The sequence below is a fragment of the Elephas maximus genome, chromosome 3 (assembly GCF_024166365.1).
Source record: "Elephas maximus indicus isolate mEleMax1 chromosome 3, mEleMax1 primary haplotype, whole genome shotgun sequence".
Lineage (NCBI taxonomy): Eukaryota > Metazoa > Chordata > Mammalia > Proboscidea > Elephantidae > Elephas > Elephas maximus.
Genome location: NC_064821.1, coordinates 105,328,408 through 105,347,693, shown reverse-complemented (window position 1 = coordinate 105,347,693; position 19,286 = coordinate 105,328,408).

The following is a 19,286-nucleotide window of genomic DNA, read 5'->3' as shown; positions in this document are numbered from 1 at the left end:
GAGAGAGCAGCTATGATTTTGGCACCAAGAACCCCCATCTCATTCACTATCCAAGAATATCCTGGTGATCACATCACTGATAAGTCCTGCCATGTGATCAGGCTCCTCTTCTTCCAGATATCAGAGGACTCTCTGACTTGTTTGCCTCCAGTATATGGATGTATACACACATGTGCACAGTTGTGCATACATACATACATATACATGTAGACATGTAATTGCGCATGTAAGTGCACTGCCTGCACACATGCATACTTTTCTTCCATCAGGGAAAGGATCATGAAGAATGGTTTAATTTCCACAGTCTGAAGGTGCAAAAAATCCCTCTGTCTCTGTCTACACTAAAAGTCTCTACTCAGCTTCCTAAATGAAATTTTTTCATTTGTTTTGTTGGTACCTGCTTTATATTTTTTATATTTATTGTTTAATCCTACAGAGGAGTAAAAATTCAGTGTATCACTCTGAGAAGAAAACAAATGATCAGAATTAAAAAAAAATCCTCTTGATCAGCATCTATAAACAAGCTAAATTGGGATTCTTTAAAAAATGGTATGATGATTGTAGGGATTTTAAAAGCCCTAGGAGACTGGGGGACACAGTGGTTATGAGCTCGGCTGCTAACCAAAGGGTCAGCAGTTCAAATCTACCACCTACTTCTTGGAAACCCTATTGGGCAGTTCTACTCTGTCCTATAGGGTTGCTATGAGTGGAGCCAACTCCATGGCAATGGGTTTTGGTTTTGCTGTAAATTGCTACGATCGGTTTTGAATTATTATCACTAAAAATTTACTTGTATGTGATATTAATGATATTGTTTGATAATTTGTGCATTCTGTTGGATCACTTTTCTTTGGAATGTGCACAAATATGGATCTCTTCCAGTTAGTTGGCCAGGTAGCTGTCTTCCAAATTTCTTTACATAAATGAGTGAGTGCTTCCAGCGTTTCCTCTGTTTATTAAAACATCTCAGTTGGTATTCTGTCAGTTCCCGAAGCCTTGGTTTTTGCCAACGCCTTCAGTGCAACTTGGACTTCTTTCAGTGCCATCAGTTCTTGATTATATGCTACCTCCTGAAATGCTTGACATCCACCAATTCTTTTTTGTACAGTGGCTCTCTCTATTTCTTCCATCTTCTTTTGATGCTTTCTTCGTCATTCAATATTTTGGCCATAGAATCCTTCAAAATTGCAACTCAAGCTTTGGATTTTTTCTTAGTTCTTTCAGCTTGAGGAATGCTGAGCGTGTTCTTCTCTTTTGGTTTTCTAACTCCAGGTCTTTGCACGTTTTATTGCAATACTTTGTCCTTTTGAGCTGCCCTTTGAAATATTCTGTTCAGTTCTTTTACTTGAAGAATTTACTAATGAAGATCAAAGACTATAGCCTTCAGTATAGATTATATCTCAACATAAAGAAAACAAAAATCCTCACAACTGGACCAATAAGCAACATTATGCTAAACAGAGAAAAGACTGAAGTTGTCAAGAATTTTATTTTACTTGGATCCACAATCATCGCACATGGAAGCAGCAGTCAAGAAATCAAATGACATATTGCATTGGACAAATCTCTGCAAAAGGCCTCTTTATAGCATTGAAAAGCAAAGATGTCACTTTGAGGATTAAGGTGTGCCTGATCCAAGCCATGGTATTTTCAATCATTTTATAAGCTTGCAAAATCTGGACAATGAATAAGAAAGACCAAAGAAGAACTGATGCCTTTGAATTATGGTGTTTACAAAGAATATTGACTATATCATAGACTGCCAGAAGAATGAACAAACCTGTGTTGAAAAGTACAGCCAGAATGCTACTTAGAAGGGAAGATGACAAGAATTATTCTTATGTACTTTGAACATGTTATCAGGAGGGACCAATCCCTGCACAAGGACATCATGCTTGGTAAAGTACAGGGTCAGCCAAAAAAGAGGAAGATCTTCGAGGAGATGGATTAACACAGTGGATGTAACAATGGGCTTAAACATAGCTATGATTGTGAGGATGGCACAGGACCAGGCAGTGTTTTGTTCTGTTGTACATAGGGTCACTATGAGTCAGAACTGACTCAAGGCCACTTAACAACAACAAGAGTGAACTGAATGAGCTGCCGTGACACAGTGGTTAATCACTTGGTTACTAGTGGAAAGGTCAGCTGTTCAAAACCACCAGCTGCTCCAGGGGAGAAAGATATGACAGTGTTCTTCCATAAAGATTTACAGCCTTGAAAACTCTATGGGGCAGTTCTATTCTGTCTTATAGGATCACTATAAGTAGGAATTGACTTGATGGCAATGAGTTCACAGGTGATGTGAATTGAATGTTCCCTGGCTTTTTGTAAAAGTGCTTGAGCTGGTGAAGCGCTTGGTAAACTCTGACCTTTTCTCAGAAAATATGTGTCTGCCGTGTGTGTGCTGTCAGCTCTTTGCTCTACCTATCCTTCTCCACGTGTTCCTTGGGGTAGATACATTACATCACAGTTGGTATGTGCTATGGCTCTTACTATCAGCTTTAGTATTAATAGAGAAATAAAATAGAATTAACAGAAAAGTGTCCCAACGTGTGACAAATGACAAGTGTAAAAGCTACGAAGAATGAGTATAAATAGTCTGTCACTCATCATCACCTGAGCAGAAGAGCTTTGAAAGGATCAATATCCAAAACTTTTTTGCATCTTGCTTGCTTATCCACCTTCGTCTGTGGAGCAGCCTTCCGTTATTGCAAAGGATCTTCAGTATCAACGCTATGATGATTACTGTCTTCCTAATCACAGTAGTTTTTCCACCTGGGATGCAGCTTCATTTCATCCTCAGTATTTTCATTTCCTTCCTCCCACATGTCATGTCCTTGAGGGCAGTGACCACGTCTGTCATGGTCACTACTGGATTGCTCAGTGCCCAGCCGTATGCTTGGCACATACTGGGACCTACCCCCATAACTATGGTAGTGGTGTAGCCTCTCTCTATGACTTCAAGGGAGGGAGATCCACTTTGGGACTCAGTACCCTTCAAAGATTTCTCATCTGTCAATTCACAGGACCTCTCAATAATGCAAAAGCCTATGAAATCTGGTAGGTGCTCCTGTGATGCCCCAACAGTGACACACTGCTTACTCCTGCTTGTTGCCACCAAATACAACATTATTAGACTTAAAAAATCATCAGCTTGCTCTTTTATTGCTCTTTATATTTGTGTTTGTGAGTGAAGGTGACTGCCCAGGAAAAGTTTGTAATCCATTAAGTGAGTAAATAAATGGATACATAAAAAAAAAACAAAAAAACCATGGGGGTAGTTAAACCACATGTGACGAAACTAGAAATATTACATTTCTTATATTTATTTTCACATATGAAACAGAAAAGTGGTTTTGTCAGCTTGACCTCTCTCTTTTCTTCAGCTCCTTGGCCCATATTACCCATCAGGATGTGGCCAGTATGCCACCACTGACTGGCCTTTCTCAGCCCTCAAGAGCTGGAAGTCTTGAGAAAGATAGAAGAGAGAACACAAGGAACAAGAAACACCTAACTACCTTGTAACAGGCAGTATGTTGAGCCCATCAGATCCCCCTTTAGGACCTGGGGAACTTCCTTCAGATGCTGTCTACCTTCTCTACTGGCTGAAGAGAACTGCCTTGCCCTAGTTCATTTCTCATTCCCAGAGGCAGCCTGCATTCAATGACTAGTTGATAGGGAGGAGTGTGTAAAGAACTTGCCCCAAGTCAGAACAACTCTGAGTTCCCATGGGTTTGGCTAAAGCCTATCTGTGACTACACCAAACTTAGCTTCTCCCTCTGCTCAATCTGGCTTTCTTCCTTTTCTGTAAAGGTGTTGATCCCAAACACTCTCTAATAAGCTTCCTGCACCTACTCTCTGTCCCAGAGTCTGCTGTCTGGGGAATCCAACTTAAAACAGATTTATTCACTCCTTCCACCAGAGATTTTGAAAGCCTGATATAGGGAAGGAGACAGATGGAGCTACATTCTACAGGTCCCACTACATCCATGAGACTTCACGTAGGGAGGGACACCAGGTTAGGTAAGTAATAACCCACAACTAAGACTGTTGGCAAATGGAATGAATATAAGAAAATTGAAAGAGAAGAGGCTTTAGAGTCAGAGAGACTTAGGTTTGCTTCCAACTGTACCTTTGTGGTCTTGAGTAAATTAGTAAACTTTTCTTGGCTTTGCTTTCTTAAATTAAAAAATAAGGTTAATACAACGTACTACATGTGGTTGTCATGAGAGTTACATGAAATCATGTGAACTGAGAGCCTCGTGTAGTGAAAGGCTAAATTAGTAATTTCTAATAGTCATCATTTTTTGCTTGATTCGCCTTTTACATGATGGTGCAACCAGTAGAGAACACTTCTCTAATTATCTGCTGAAAAGTGATGTCAACTAAAGGAGTTTCAACTATTATGTACTAGAACAACAGAAGGATCAAGGGAATTGAACTCTGGTTGGCAAAGAGCCTATTTACAACCAGAATATTATGTGCACTTGTATGTGTGCCTCTGTGTGTGTGTGAGTGTGCATGCACTCACACATGTTGTGGTGGTGTTTGTTATCTTAGGAGCTTCAACTGGCCAGAGTTCATTTCATTTGCCTCTAGCCCTTTGCACTAAGACTTAACTATCTTTGACTGCATTCTTGTAGCAATAGAGGAAGGTATAGTAAGTCCATGGGTTACAAATGCCTGACTTAAGGACAACTAATACTTGCCCTTTAATCTTACGTAAATTTTCCCTCACTTTGAAACAATTGAACCAAGCCCTACCCTCAACAATTCTTCATCACAATCACCTTCATTGCTGCACTGCAGCTTTTAAATCATTGAAAAGGCTTAGAGCCTTTTCTTGCACTAAAGTAAGGCTAAATAAGAACTGTATGCACCTGTTCTGACTTACGTACAAATTCCACCTAAAGATACACTTAGAAATGGATCTTGTTCATAACCTGGGACTGCCTGTACATCATGATATAATGGAAAAAGCTCAGATTTTTGAATCGAAAAAGATTTGGTTTCAAATTCTGCTTTTGTTACCAGCTGTACAGACTTGGGCAAGTCACTTAACCTCTCTGAGCATTGGTTTCTCATCTCTAAAGTGGGAAAAATAATGACTATTTGAGGCCGTATAATTCCTGCCTCTCACGTGGCAGACCTGAGTTTGATTACCAGTCAATGCACATCCTGCACAGCCACCACCCATCTGTCAGTGGAGGCAGAGCTTCCAGACTAAGACAGACTAGGAATAAAGGCCTGGTGGCTCTACTTCCACAAATTGGCTATGAAAGCCCTTTGGATTACAACAGTTTGATCCACAAGTGTCATGGGGATTATGCAGCACTGGTCAGCATTTCACTCTGCTGTGCATGGGGTTGCCGTTAGTCCAGGGCAGGCTTGATGGTAACTGACAACAACAGCATAATGATTATTAGGAAAGCCTCCTTGGCTTCAGTTATGACCCCTTTAAATTCATATTCCGTGCTACTCCCAAAGTGATCTTTCTAAAGTAAAAATCAAATAATGTTTCTTCTTCGTTAAGACTCTTCAAAGTCTGGCTGCGTTGGTATTAGCTGGTGAGGGTTGTAGTGTTGGGGAGGTTTGTTGAAGATCAAGGTTCTCCTCTCCCACCCCAGATTTGCTAAATCATAATATCCTGATGTGAGACCAGTTATCTATAATTGCATAATTTCCTCTGCAAATCACAGAGTTTACTTTCATTAGCCGAACCTCTCCTTGATCGAACCCTAACCCACTGTGAGCATTATATCACATTCTCTGGATTACAGGCTAACTGCAGCCATACCTACTGCTGACAGCTTGCTAACATGTTATGTGTCTGTCCTTGCTCATGTGGGTGACTTTCCTATGTCTCTTTTCTGTCTGATAAACCCATACACATTTTATTAAACTCAGATAAACTCTACCTCCTCTATGAAGATTTCTCCTGCCCCACTCCGAGAAAAAACTTACTACTCTTTTTGAGGCTCCCCAATATGCAAGTGTATAACTCTCTAATGTAGACATTTATTTTCTCTCCTGTAACCTTTTAAGTGGATGGATTTTGTTCGTCTTATTTGTCTTTGTATCGTCAGCGCCTGTACATAGTACATGGCCAAAAAAATCTTGATGAAGGAATGAAGTCTGTCTTTTGATATTATGAACTCTGTTACAGAGATGTGTAGCTTTGATGAATGAGGGTGCAGAACTACAAGTAGCAAAACATCTCTTTGCCTTTGATATGGCAAGAAACAAATCAGTCTCCCTCTTAGACCATTTCAACTGGGGCTTTGGAGAAGCTGTTTCTGTTGAACACTGCCTTCTATTTTTTTCATGGCAGGGAGTGGTTTCAGATGTTGGTCTGCAGCTGTGGAATTAATACAGACACAGACATGTCAGGATGTCAAGGAGCAAACCTGCTCTAGGTAGGTAGATTACTAAAGCTTTCATTTCAGTTTAGCCCAGAGGCTCAGGGATGCTCTAAATGGCACACTATTTTATCCATCTGTGATTGCCCAGGAAAGTGTGCTCTATTTTATGGGCAACTTGGTGGCAGGAGATATATTGTTCAGTGGTTTTTCTACCTGCTACTTGATTCACGATTGAAGGTCAGATATATTATAGCCCACATGCCTATGATAACTACCTTTCATAAAATTATGGTCCTGCTGAATGGACGAATGCCTCTTAGTACACACTTTCCATCAGAGTTCTGTAGGTAATGGTTAGTGATGCCAGGTGGTTCTTGGCAACAGCATTAAACTTCAAGCCATAGATGATGAGGACCCTTGGACCTTCTGATGTGTGGCTCAGACCTTAAGCTCTTTACAGGGAATACAAATGGTGATGCTAAATCAGGTTGATCTTTTTTTACTCTCTTCAAGCTTCTTTTCCTCTCTAGTGTCGTGTTCTGCTGTTGTAAAGAAGTTAAGGGTCTGTCAAGCAGGTATTTATTCTTTGCTGAGTCAGGCACTCACTCTCTAGCTGCATATTTTTATTCCTTTTCCATTTGGGAGCAATGATTTTGGACTCCTGTTAGGTGATGAATTCTGTTGAGAAATCCTTATATGAGGAGAGCATATCCCTACTATACTCTGAAGTGGAGGGTTGGCTATTTCTCAGGAAATGAGGTGTGTAGGGTCACAGCCCAACAACTCCTGTATTCCTGCGGTTCTTGACCTCCTTATGAGGTGCTCCCACAGGCATTCTCAAGGTGGTGCAGTAGTGTTGAGAGCATGTACTCTAATGCTAAACAGGGCTGGGTTTAATTTTTGCTGCTGCCACTTACACGTGTGACCTTGGGTGACTTATTTGATGCCCCTGCTGTTCGGAGGTAATGGTGATAATGTGCCTTATACAGCACAAAGCAGGCACTCAGTAAATATTAACTGATTTTTAGCTAGCTATTTTATGAATGCCTTCCTTCTCTTATGGTCATTAATATTAATTAATCAATATTAATTAATAAAGGATTAATATAAATCCTTAGTGTATGTCTCTGCTTCAATATTTTAACAAAGTAACAGTTTTCTGAAGGGCAATTCACCTACAGTTTTCCAAAAAATATGCAAGTTGGGATTTTAGGGGAAAAAAATTGTTAAAGTTTGTTATACTTTTAGTTTTTTAAAAAAAATTTCCCCCCTAAAATATGAGTTTCCTGGAAATAGCTTCTTTGGCTGTGTTAACAAAGTCACTTTAATAATTTCCTACTAAGAGGACTTTGAATTAAGCCTAAGATGTAGCAGAATAGAGTGGAGATTGAAGCCATGAGTTTAAGACACAGCCACCCTGGCAATATGGCTATGCTTTGGGTGCTTAAATTACATGCTGTGTAAATTTGGACCAATTAACCTCTCTAAGTCTTAGTTTCTTTTTTTGCAAAGTGAGAATTACAAAATGTACCTGCTTAAAGGAATTTTATGAGAATGGATTAATAGTACAAACACAGGTAAAATACTTAGAACAGTCTCTGCCACGTACTAAGTTAACACTTAGCGAACACAAGCTCCTATCCCAACAATATACTTGACCTGGAAATGTCCAAAATCTAGTACATAGAGAGACAAAATAGGAACAAAATTTCTTAGGAACAAGAAAGGTCATGTAGGATGTAGTCACTATTTTCTAGTGTCATTTCAAAGAATCTAGGTTCACTAAACAGTGTTGTGGGGAAGTGCCATTTGGAAGATGTCCAGAAAACTCAATGCATAGTACAATATATGGCCCCTTGTAAATATATTTCATGCACAGCATCCCTAATAGTGATCACCCAGAGGGAAAGTGAGGCAGCAAAGCCGAACCAACACTGCAGTCATTTGTTTCTATTACCGCTGAGGACTGAGAAAATGAATGAAAACAGAACTGTGGTAATTTGCAGAAGGGATTTCCCAAGAATATGTGAAAATAGGCTGCCTGGTTAAGACTCTTTGATATCACCCAATAACAACATTGAGAGTGAGTAGTTGGGTTTTTAATCTAGTGAGACTAATGATCAAATCCCTCAAGTACACAGATGATCCCTTCTTCGGCTTAATATAGCAGAATTTTTTGAGGCTCAAGGACTCAAAAAATCACTGTTGTATTAATAGACGAACGAAGGAAGTTTAGAGATATGCATCAAAAGCTGTTTCATCATATGTCTTGCATAAGAGAAGAGCTGGAGAAATGGTTGTTTAATTAATTAATTAACTGGTAGGTAACTCAAGAGCCCCAATGACTCAGGGGTAATTGTAATTTTTCTTCAGCGTCTCAATGTGTTGTTTAAATTATCTTTGCTTTTCCTAAGGAATGACTTTGAGACTTTTCCAAATACTTACTGGCCAAGAAAAGAAAAAGTCAGCATCTTTTCTACAACTTGGCCAGAGTTATAATATATGGAGAGGAGTACAGGCTTATTATTTAATGGGAATGTGAGGGGATCTCTGTGGAGGATTGGATCACCCCAGTACTTCTTGACTCTTCATGATAGAGCGTTGTGAAGGGTGTTTAAACTTGAAAATAAAGATGTCAGTGTTTTGGTTCTCACACTAGCCATTTGTTACAGGAATATGCCTAATTCTCTGCTGCCTGAAGACCCCTGAGAAAAGTTTTCTTATCTGAAGTAGACCAGTCAAATATTGACTTATTATTTTTCTCCCTTCTAAATTTCAGTTCTTGTGAACATTGAAACTTCATAATACAGATCACTGTTGTTGTTATTAGGTGCTGTCAAGCAGTTCTTACTCATAGCAACCCTGTGTATAACAGAAAAAAACACTTTTTTGTCCTGTGCCATCCTCACAATCATTGCTATGTTTGAGCTCATTGTTGCAGCCACTGTGTCAATCCATCTCCTTGAAAGTTTCTCTTTTTCACTGACCCTTTACTTTACCAAGAATGATGTCCTTCTCCAGGAACTGGCTCCCCACTGACAACATGTTCAAAGTACAAAAGATGAGGTCTCACCATCCTCATTTCTGAGGAGCATTCTGGCTGTACTTCTTCCAAGACAGATTTGTTTATTCTTCTGGCAACCAATGGCATATTCAATATTCTTTGCCAACACTGTAATTCAAAGGCATCAATTCTTCTTTGGTCTTCTTTATTCATTGTCCAGCTTTCCCATGCACATGAGGCAATTGAAAATACCATGGTTTGAGTCAGGTGCACCTTAGTCCTCAAAGTGACATCTTTGCTTTTGAATACTTTAAAGAGGTCTTTTGCAGCAGATTTGCTCAATGCAATATGTCGTTTGATTTCTTGACTGCTGCTTCCATGAGCATTGATTGTGGACCCAAGAAAAATGAAATTCTTGACAACTTCAATATTTTTGCTGCTTATCATGAAAATTTTGAATCATGGTGTTGGCAAAGAGTACTGAATATATCATGGACTGCCAAAAGAATGAACAAATCTGTCTTGGAAGAAGTACAACCAGAATACTCCTTAGAAGCGAAGATGGTGAGACTATGTCTCACGTACTTTGGACGTGTTATCAGGAGGGACCAGTCCCTGGTGCAGGACATCATGCTTGATGAAGTAGAGGACCAGCAAAAAAGAGGAAGACCTTCAATAAGATGGATTTTCACAGTGGCTGCTATGATGGGCTCAAGCATAACAACGATTGTGAGGATGGCACAGGACAGGGCAGTGTTTTGTTCTGTTGTTCATAGGGTCGCTATGAGTCGGAAACAACTTGATGGCACCTAACAACAACAACAACATCATGATGTTGCTTATGGATCCAGTTGTGAGGATTTTTGTTTTCTTTATGTTAAAGTGTAATCCATACTAAAGGCTATAGTCTTGATCTTCATAAGTAAGTGTTTCAAGTCCTCTGCACTTTCAGCAAGCAAGGTTGTGTCATCTGCATATTGCAATTTGTTAATAAGTCTTCCTCCAATCCCGATGCTGTGCTGTGATCTTCTTCACATAGTTCAGCTTCTCAGATTATTGCTTAGCATACACATTGAATAAGTGCGGAGAAAGGATACAACCCTGATGCATACCTTTTTTGATTTAAAACCATGCAGTATCTCCTGGTTCCATCTGAACAATTGTCTCTTGGTCCGTGTACTACTGGTACTGCATGAGCACAATTAAGTGTTCTGAAATTTCCATTGTTCTCAATGTTAATCTTAATTTGTTGAGATCCACACAGTTGAATACCTTTGCATAGTCAATAAAACACAGGTAAACATCTTTCTGGTATTCTCTGCTTTCAGCCAAGATCCATCTGACATCAGCAATGATATCCCTCATTCCATGTCCTCTTCTGAATCTGGCTTGAATTTCTGGCAGTTCTGTCAATGTACTACTGCAACTGTTTTAAATTATCTTCAGCAAAATTTTACTTGTGTGTTATGTTAATGATATTGTTGATAATTTCCACATTCCATTGGATCACCTTTCCTTGGAATGGGCACAAATATGGATCTCTTCCAAATTTCTTGACATACATGAGTTAACGCTTCCTGCATTACATTTGTTTGTTGAAGTATCTCAATTGGTATACTGTCAATCCCTGGAGCTTTCTTTTTGCCAATGCTTTCAGTGTAGCTTGGATTTCTTCCTTCAGTGCCATTGGTTCTTGATGATATGTTGCCTCCTGAAATGGATGAGCATCAACCAATTCTTTTTGGCACAGTGACCCTGTGTATTGTTTCCATCTTCTTTTGTTGCTTCCTGCTTCGTTCAGTATTTTGTCCATAGAATTCATTATTGCAATTCGAGGCTTAAAGTTTTTCTTCAGTTTTTTTCAGCTTGAGAAATGCTGAATGTGTTCTTCCCTTTCGATTTTCTAACGCTAGATCTTTTCACATTTCATTATAGTATTTTACTTTGTCCTCTCAAGCCACCCTTTGAAATCAGCTCTTTTACTTCATCGTTTCTTCTTTTCACTTTAGCTACCCTATGTTCAAAATTAAGTTTCACCTATTTTTGTCTTTTCTTTCTAATGGCCTTTTGCTTTCTTTATGTATGATGTCCTTGATTTCATTCCACAGCTCACCTAGTCTTTGGTCAAAAGTGTTTGATGTGTCAAATTTACTCTCTAGATGGTCTCTAAATTCAGGTGGAATATACTCAAGGTCATACTTTTGCTCACATGGACTTGTTTTAATTTTCTTCAGCTTAACTTGAACTTACATATGAGCAGTTGATGGTCTGTTTCGCAGTCAGCCCCTGGCCTTATCCTGACTGATCAGATTGAGCTTCTCCATCATCTTTTTCCATAGATGCAGTCAATTTGATTCCTGTGTGTCCCATCAGGTGATTTCCATGTGTATAGTCACTGTTCATGTTGTTGGAAAAAGGTATTTGCTATGAATAAGTCATTGGTCTTGCAAAATTCTAACGTATAATTTCCAGCATCATTCTATCACCAAGGCCATATTTTTCAACTACTGATCCTTCTTTTTTTTCCAACTTTTGCATTTCAATTACCAGTAATTATCAATGCATTTTGATTGCATGTTTGATCAATTTCAGACTGCAGAAGTTGGTATAAATTTTCAATTTCTTCATCTTCTTTGTCTTTAGTGGTTGGTTTATTCATGCTACATTGTAAAGGCCCTATGCATTTTATGAGTTCATGATTTCCAGATTTTTGACTATTATTTAAAAAAGGGAAAGCTGTGGCTTTTTCATCATGGTAAAACCTAGAGATGTACTGTCCAATATGGTAGCCAGCAGCAAAATTAAATTTAATTTAGTTAAAACTGAACAAAATTTAAAAATTCAGTTTCTCAGTCACAGTAGTGACATAGTCACACTTCAAGTGCTCTGTAACTACATGTGGCTAGTGACTACTGTATTTCAGAACACATTTATAGAAAATTTCCATCCTTGTTGAAAGTTCTATTTGACAGCTCTGATCTAGGGTAACCAACCAAGATATCTCAAATGCAATGGACTTCACTGATGTTCAAAGAGTAAACCATATGATCGAGCATTCTTATATCTTAGCTCAATAAGTTGGAAAGAAATGTGCTTATCTTGGATGACATGGACTCTTCCATTGTCAATTACTTGATTTAAGTTTCAGGATTCTGAAATTCCATGTCACTATTTTTTTGTCCTCTGCTTCATCCTCATTTCCCCAATTAACTCTTTGTTTCTCAAATATTTCTTTAAGAATGGCGGCATACTGTCTGGTAGAGGGTAAGGAGAGAAAGGAGAAAGGATTAGAGGAGGCACTAATGTCTAAGCAATAAAGCTCTAGAGTTCTGAGTTTAGAAATTCTCACATTGTAAGAAGTTCTAAAGTTTCGCTTTGGAAAAAGAAGGAGCCTTTAAAGGGCTGATTTCTGCTTTTTCTGGCAAACCTTAACTTCCTGGTTCAAATAAAAGACTCGTATAAACGAGGCCCACAAGGCTTCTTTGACATCAAATCGCTCTTACAGCACAACATTTTGATGAGTTAAGTGTAAATGAACCAGAAACATATGGATTAAATTTCCCTCATGATAGCAAGAGGTTAGAAAAATTGAGGGGGAAAAGTGCCTGGGAAAATGCATTTGGGAGCTTTCTGGGGCCTTAGTGCTTGAAACTCGAAGCAAACCATTTTGCTGGAAGCAAAACACAAAATCAGCCACCTCAACTCTGTTTCTCCTACAGAGGATTCAAGGGAAATTGGAAATGACGTTTGAGTTACCCTTTTAGCCGATGGGACTGTAATCTTAGCTGAGTGAGATATCCTGGCAATACTTAGCACAACGGTGAGAAAAAGGAGTGTGTGTGCAATGGGGGGAGGGGAGGGGGGTAAAAGGATGCTCCCTTCTTTATGTAAATAAGCAGGGGCCAGATAATCAGGTGTGGTAGACCTAACTTCTCAAGGCCTAGAAAAAGCAACATTTTGTGAAAGTTGGGTGCTTTTGTATTTTAACAGACCACCAGGGTCTTATTTGAGCCCTTAGGAGCCACTAAAATGTTTGAAGAAGAGAAGTGGCTTGATCATTTCATTCTGGGAATACTGGGGAGGGTAGATATAGAAGGTGAAAGACCTGGGTAAAGGAAAACAGACAAGTTAGGAATATTTGGCAAGAGATGGTGAGGTCTAGTGTTGAGGAGAAAATGAAAAATATTTAAGGAAAAAAATGATGGGACTTGGTAACCCACTTGATGTGGACGATGAAATGACAAAATGAGATATGTTACAGGAGGCAAGTAATTTGTTTAAACCAGTATTCATTTCCAGCACTTTCTCACTCCAAAGTTTCTGAATTAGGCAAACCAGGCAACCAAGAATATTCATTCATTCATTCATTCATTTGCTCACTGATATGTATTTCTCAAGTAGCTACTATGTGCCAGGCACTTGAAGTAATGACGCTGAGTTTAGGAATGCTGTAGCAGGGAGGTTGGTTTACCAATACCTTAGAATGTTGGCCACCATAATCATTCTTTGAGGCAGACTAGATAATCAGAGAAATCTAAATCACTCATACTCCAGTTAGACTCACTCAGAATTTTTGTGTTATACTTTGGCCTAAGGTTTTGAAATACATTTGAGTAGAGAGCTGCCTGTATCTAATGAGACCTTGGCCAGAGTTACTTGGCAGGGAGCAATACGCAGCTCTAGAGGAAATTGCCACTGTTAATGCTAGTGGCCCTTATAAACCATTGCCTCCATGCAGGAGCTTAGACTAAGATATATCAAGCCACACCATCACCCCAAGGAAGCAACCCATTTCTTCAAAAGGGAAGTGCTGCCCTTGACGTTGCTAACAGAAGCTTCCCTCCACGAATGACGTTGGCCAGGAAAAAAAAAAAAATCTCTTTTTTCTTTCTGTTCAAGATCATAGAGTTTGATGAATTCCCAATTGATGCAAGTTTGTTTAAAACAAGGAACAGAGAGATAAAAAGGTGAAATGTTAGAATTGGCCCTAGAACGTATTACACAGGCCCATGCACTCACATGGCCAAGAAGTGGTAGAACTGGAGTTTAAGCTGAGGTCTATCTCCCAAGTCCGTGTTTTTTCCACAATGAAAACATTTGTGGATTTGAGGGTGAGTTTAAATAAGCAAGTTAACTACCTCTCCTTCAGAGTGTTTGCCACTAGGTGCCACACAGAGGGGTGAGAGAGGAGCAACCTGCAGCCTAAAAAGTAAAGAAACCAACATGTGTCTAGTCACTTCTGATGCCTGCAGTCCCCTACATTATAGTATTGCTAACACAGGTTACACTTAGATGTAAAAGACATGACTGTATCCCAATATATGTCACTTGAGAAATTTGTGATGATATGGGAATACTTGTATTCTTGACTGGGACTTGCTAAGTTTTCTGTGCTTTGTAAAATATTATTATTTCTGTATTATTGTCAAATATCAGTTGCTGAGTTTATTTATTGTAACTTACAAACTTCTATGCGAAAGAGAGTAAGCTTTTTGTTGTTTGTTTTTTTACAAATCTGGAATGTAGTAAAGATCAAAGGTTTATTTACTTTCGTGAGTTTTGATGTTCTCTTTCTTTTCTAATACTTCCAAAGGCCCTCCATTGTTTTCAAAATAAAATTTAAGCCCCTTTGACTGGGATAGCACCTCACGAATGGCCCATAGAACAGAGTGAAAGTAAATCCTATTGGTTAAGAACAAGCTCTAGAAACTTGACGAAGTCATATGAACTTCTTGCATCTCAGTTTCCTCATCTGTATACTGGGAATAATAATAGCCCTACCCACAAGGTCTTTGCAGTTCATGGAATGACTGACAGAAGTGGCAGTCGCTCCCAAAGTTCTTTGATTCTAAATCTCGTGTACAGCCGGAGAGACTTTTTGGTTTTCTCCAGTTTCTAAATCCTCTTTTCCCTTCCAAACATCATTCACTTGCATTTAAAAATCCATGAAGTTCTGAGGAAATTGATTTTATTCTTACTGCAGAGATGGAGCAGGTAATACAGTCTAAGGGAATGACCCATGCCTTTAACTCTGCAGACCATAGAGGTCGGTTGAGGAATGGGAATGTGACCTAAACTGCTCAAACCAGAGTGAGACCCAATACCTTTTCTAAAATGCAGGGAGAAAAGTACTCTCTTTCTGTGGATAGCATAATGTCTGTACATTATGCCTGCAACTGCTGCAGTCGCTTTTGCCTTCATGAGAGAAGATAAGATGAGAATAAAGTCAATCCATAGAGAAAAGCAGAGCCAAGAGAAATATAGAGAAAAGAAGTTAAAGTCCAAGTGACATCATGAGCCCCTGGTTGAAACTATGCCTGAAGCTGCCACACTTCTGGACTTGTGATATTTACAAGCCAGTAAATTCTCTTTTACCTTCAGTCAGTTTGATTTGGGTGGTCTGTGTTTTTGCTGTTGTTTTGTCATGCTTTGTAACTGCAAGCATCCTAAATGACAAAGACAAGGTCATTATTTTGATTGATCAGTTCTTCTTCCCCGCATTTGCTACTTCCATAGCTCCATCATTTTATTTTATCTAAATTTGTTCTTGTCTTTCTCTTCTTTTCCATCACCCTCTTCCTTTTTCTTTCCCTAGAATCATATGGCTCCTATCAACACTGCTGGTAGGCACATTGACAGACATAATAATGAGCTCCCAAAATATTTATTTCATAGAAAAATATGTTAAGGCTGGAAGAAACTTTGAGAGATAATGTGTTCCAGCCTTTTCCTCCAGGCAGGTAAGCTATTATTATCCTCACGAGGCAAATGAAGCCCAGAAATACTAAACAACTTGCTCAAGTTAGCTAATGTCAGGCTAGGGAATAAACCCCAAATCAGAGGGTCAGAGAATCACAGTACTCAGAATTTAGAAGAATTTCAGGGATCAACAGGATCCAACACACTCATTTTATAATTCAGGAAACTGAGTATCAGTCAGGTTTAGTGACATGCCTAAGATCACGTTGCTAATCTGTGGCAGACCTAGGACAAACACATAAACATTCTGAATCCCTCTCCAGTGCTATTTCCACTACATTAAACTGCTTCTGCCTTTTTAATTCACTAAAAAAAAAGAAAGAAAAAAAGGACTGGTTAATTATTGAAATTAACCTGCCAGTACTTGAGGAGGGTCAATGCTTTATCCAAATTGCTTGTTAAATTCCCAGTATATCCCTGATCTCTGTGGACAGTTATCCATTCATACCACATGGCCCTGGGACTCAGGAACATCTTTAACCATAAATACCTTCTTCCTCTTTGACAAAATCAGCTGCTTTACACAAAAAGTAGTCTTAACTAATTTTAGTACAATATTTTCTTCCTCTCTTAAGTTAGCTGTCAAAAATTCATGGTAAGGAAAAGTGTTGAACACTTAAAAAACTTGTTTCTTCACCACTGTTTGGATTTTTATTATAAAAAGGCTTCTCCACCAACAACTATTTGGCAACTTTCCTGTTGTAATAGATGCTTAAACTTTGTCTCACAGTTTCTCCTAGCTTTAGTGTCCAGAAACAGTCTCACACCATGTCACTCACCCAAGGAAGTATTTTTCCAGTGCCACTGACTTGCCGAAGGTCCCTTCTAAGGATTTGTATTACTTTCTGGTTCAAACTTCACTGTTCTTCTCTCCTCTCAGCTGAGACTAACAGAGCTGTAAGTCAAAGATGTTCTCTCCAATCATCCAATCATTCAACCTCCAATCTCTTCCCCTCACTAGCCTGCTCCATTCATTTGACAATGCTCCCTAAGGAAAAAAGCTTTCATATACAATAGTATTAATAAAGAATTTTAGATTATGTGTCTGTACCAAAAAGCAAACAAACTCTCAGTTGGATAAAAAAAAAAAAAGAAAACTTTTCCCCCTCATTCATGCTTCATGTGCAACATAGTTTGGCTAAGTGCTCTCCTCTGCACTCTTTCCACGTCATTCTACTACTCATTCTGAATGAGAGCCTTGATGTTGCTGTGGCATAGGAAAAAGAGAGTTCTAGCGAGTCTAGCCTAGCCTAAATATGACACATGTATCACTTGGGTTCAGGTTTATTATTGAATGCAAGTCACATGGCCACACTTAATTTCAAATATGTATTCCCATTCTGTGCCAGGAAGGAGAGAGAACCCTATGTGTATGCATAGCCCTAAAGACTACCACTACAGCATTCAAACGACAATTTCTCTAGGAGAAAGTAGGGAGAATGAAGAAGAAAGAGGGTAGGTGCCAGGAGGAAGACGAGAGCTAGAGAACTTTGAGGATTTACTTATGGTGTTAAAGCATTATTATTTTCTCCACTGCCTAGACACTTCAATGGCAACCATGTGATACAGCAAAAGGCAAAGTCAAAATACCTATCTTGCTCCTGGAATTTCAACTTGTCATGTACGCTGAGAGATGATGAGGGGAAAGAAGCCTATAGGGTAAACTCTAAACATTTTTGGGTAACCAGTAAAGACTTTCATAACTTGGGTCCTGCTTACCTCTTTTTCTATCCTTTGCTACTCTCTATCCAAATGAAAAATTTTGAGTTATTTTTTATGCTGTTCTATGTTTTCAATAGCTATATTCATTAATAAATGTGGCTAATATTTTTATTCGTCAACTGAATTATTACATGAAGATTAGCTCACAACTCCTTCAACTGAAGTTATCCTTTCTAACCTAGTGTTTTCTTGTTTCATAAAGCTGCATTCGGTAAAGCACTTCGGAACATACTAGATTATTTTCAATCAGTTGAAATCCTGTTGTATAATTTTGAATTAAAAAGAAGATCTAAAATTTGTAGACAAAACCTAATACTTTTCCATCTCTGGTAAAGGTGATAAGTCTCTATCCCAGTAGCAAGAGAAATGCATTGATTCTTGCCTCTTGCTATGTTGCGTTTCTGTGTTGAAACATGTCCTCTGAGCTTTTAACTTATTCTATTAAAAAAAATGAGGTTTCTGGTACTTTCTTGATCCTCATGTAGACTTCTTAGTCTTTGGAGATCTGTTAAAATTAAAAACAGTTGTGCAAATTATAGCCTTAGGGACAAATGCACTTATGTCAGTCAGTGATTTTCTTTAGTAGGTGCTTGCATTTCTTGACTATCAATTACTGAAGATATCTAGCTTTTTAGATAGAATCACTGATTTTGCTTTATCTGAGCTTTAAAATGAAAATTTTCTTCCTGAGATCATTGCTTAGTCTTAAAAACTAGAAACCATTTGATTGGGTTTGGGATTAGAGGCAACCTTGTCACATATCTCTTTCAAACTTTCATTTATGCAGAAACAACCTCTTTAAAACTCTTGGGTCACAGAGCACTTACTAACTCAAGCATCTAAGTTCATTCTTTTTCCATGGTTAGAGGTATTGGAGATAGGTCATATTGTTGGAATGGTTTGAAACGTCACAATACCAAAATCTGTCTCCATGTGCTTCCCATGCATTAATCTTATTTATATTCTTTTTGTAAACATAAAACAAGTCTAAGGCCCATTTTTATATTTGTTCTACATATATTTGAAGTTGGCTCCTAAGCTTTTTATTTTCTTGAAGCTTATCATGTCAAGAGCCTTCAGAAGTTCCTTACATGAGATGGATCACAGTTTTTATTGCTCTTTTGAAAGTTGTCATTTGTCATTGTCACTCTTTGGGGCATAGTGCTGCATATGTGAATTTTCTATTACTGGAATTGCACAATATGTTGCATGATGAGTTACTCCCTATCATGCATGGAGTAAAGAACCTTAGACAAACTGAGCATCTATATTCCTTAGATAAATTTTGTGGCCAAATGAGAAACAGACTTATTTGTTTCAAAAGTGGATGCAAATGTGAATGCATGCAGTATGTAAGTATACATATAGGACTATAGATAATAGGAATATCAGTCATGGAGCTGAGTCTCATAAAGACTAGACCACCTTTAAGACAG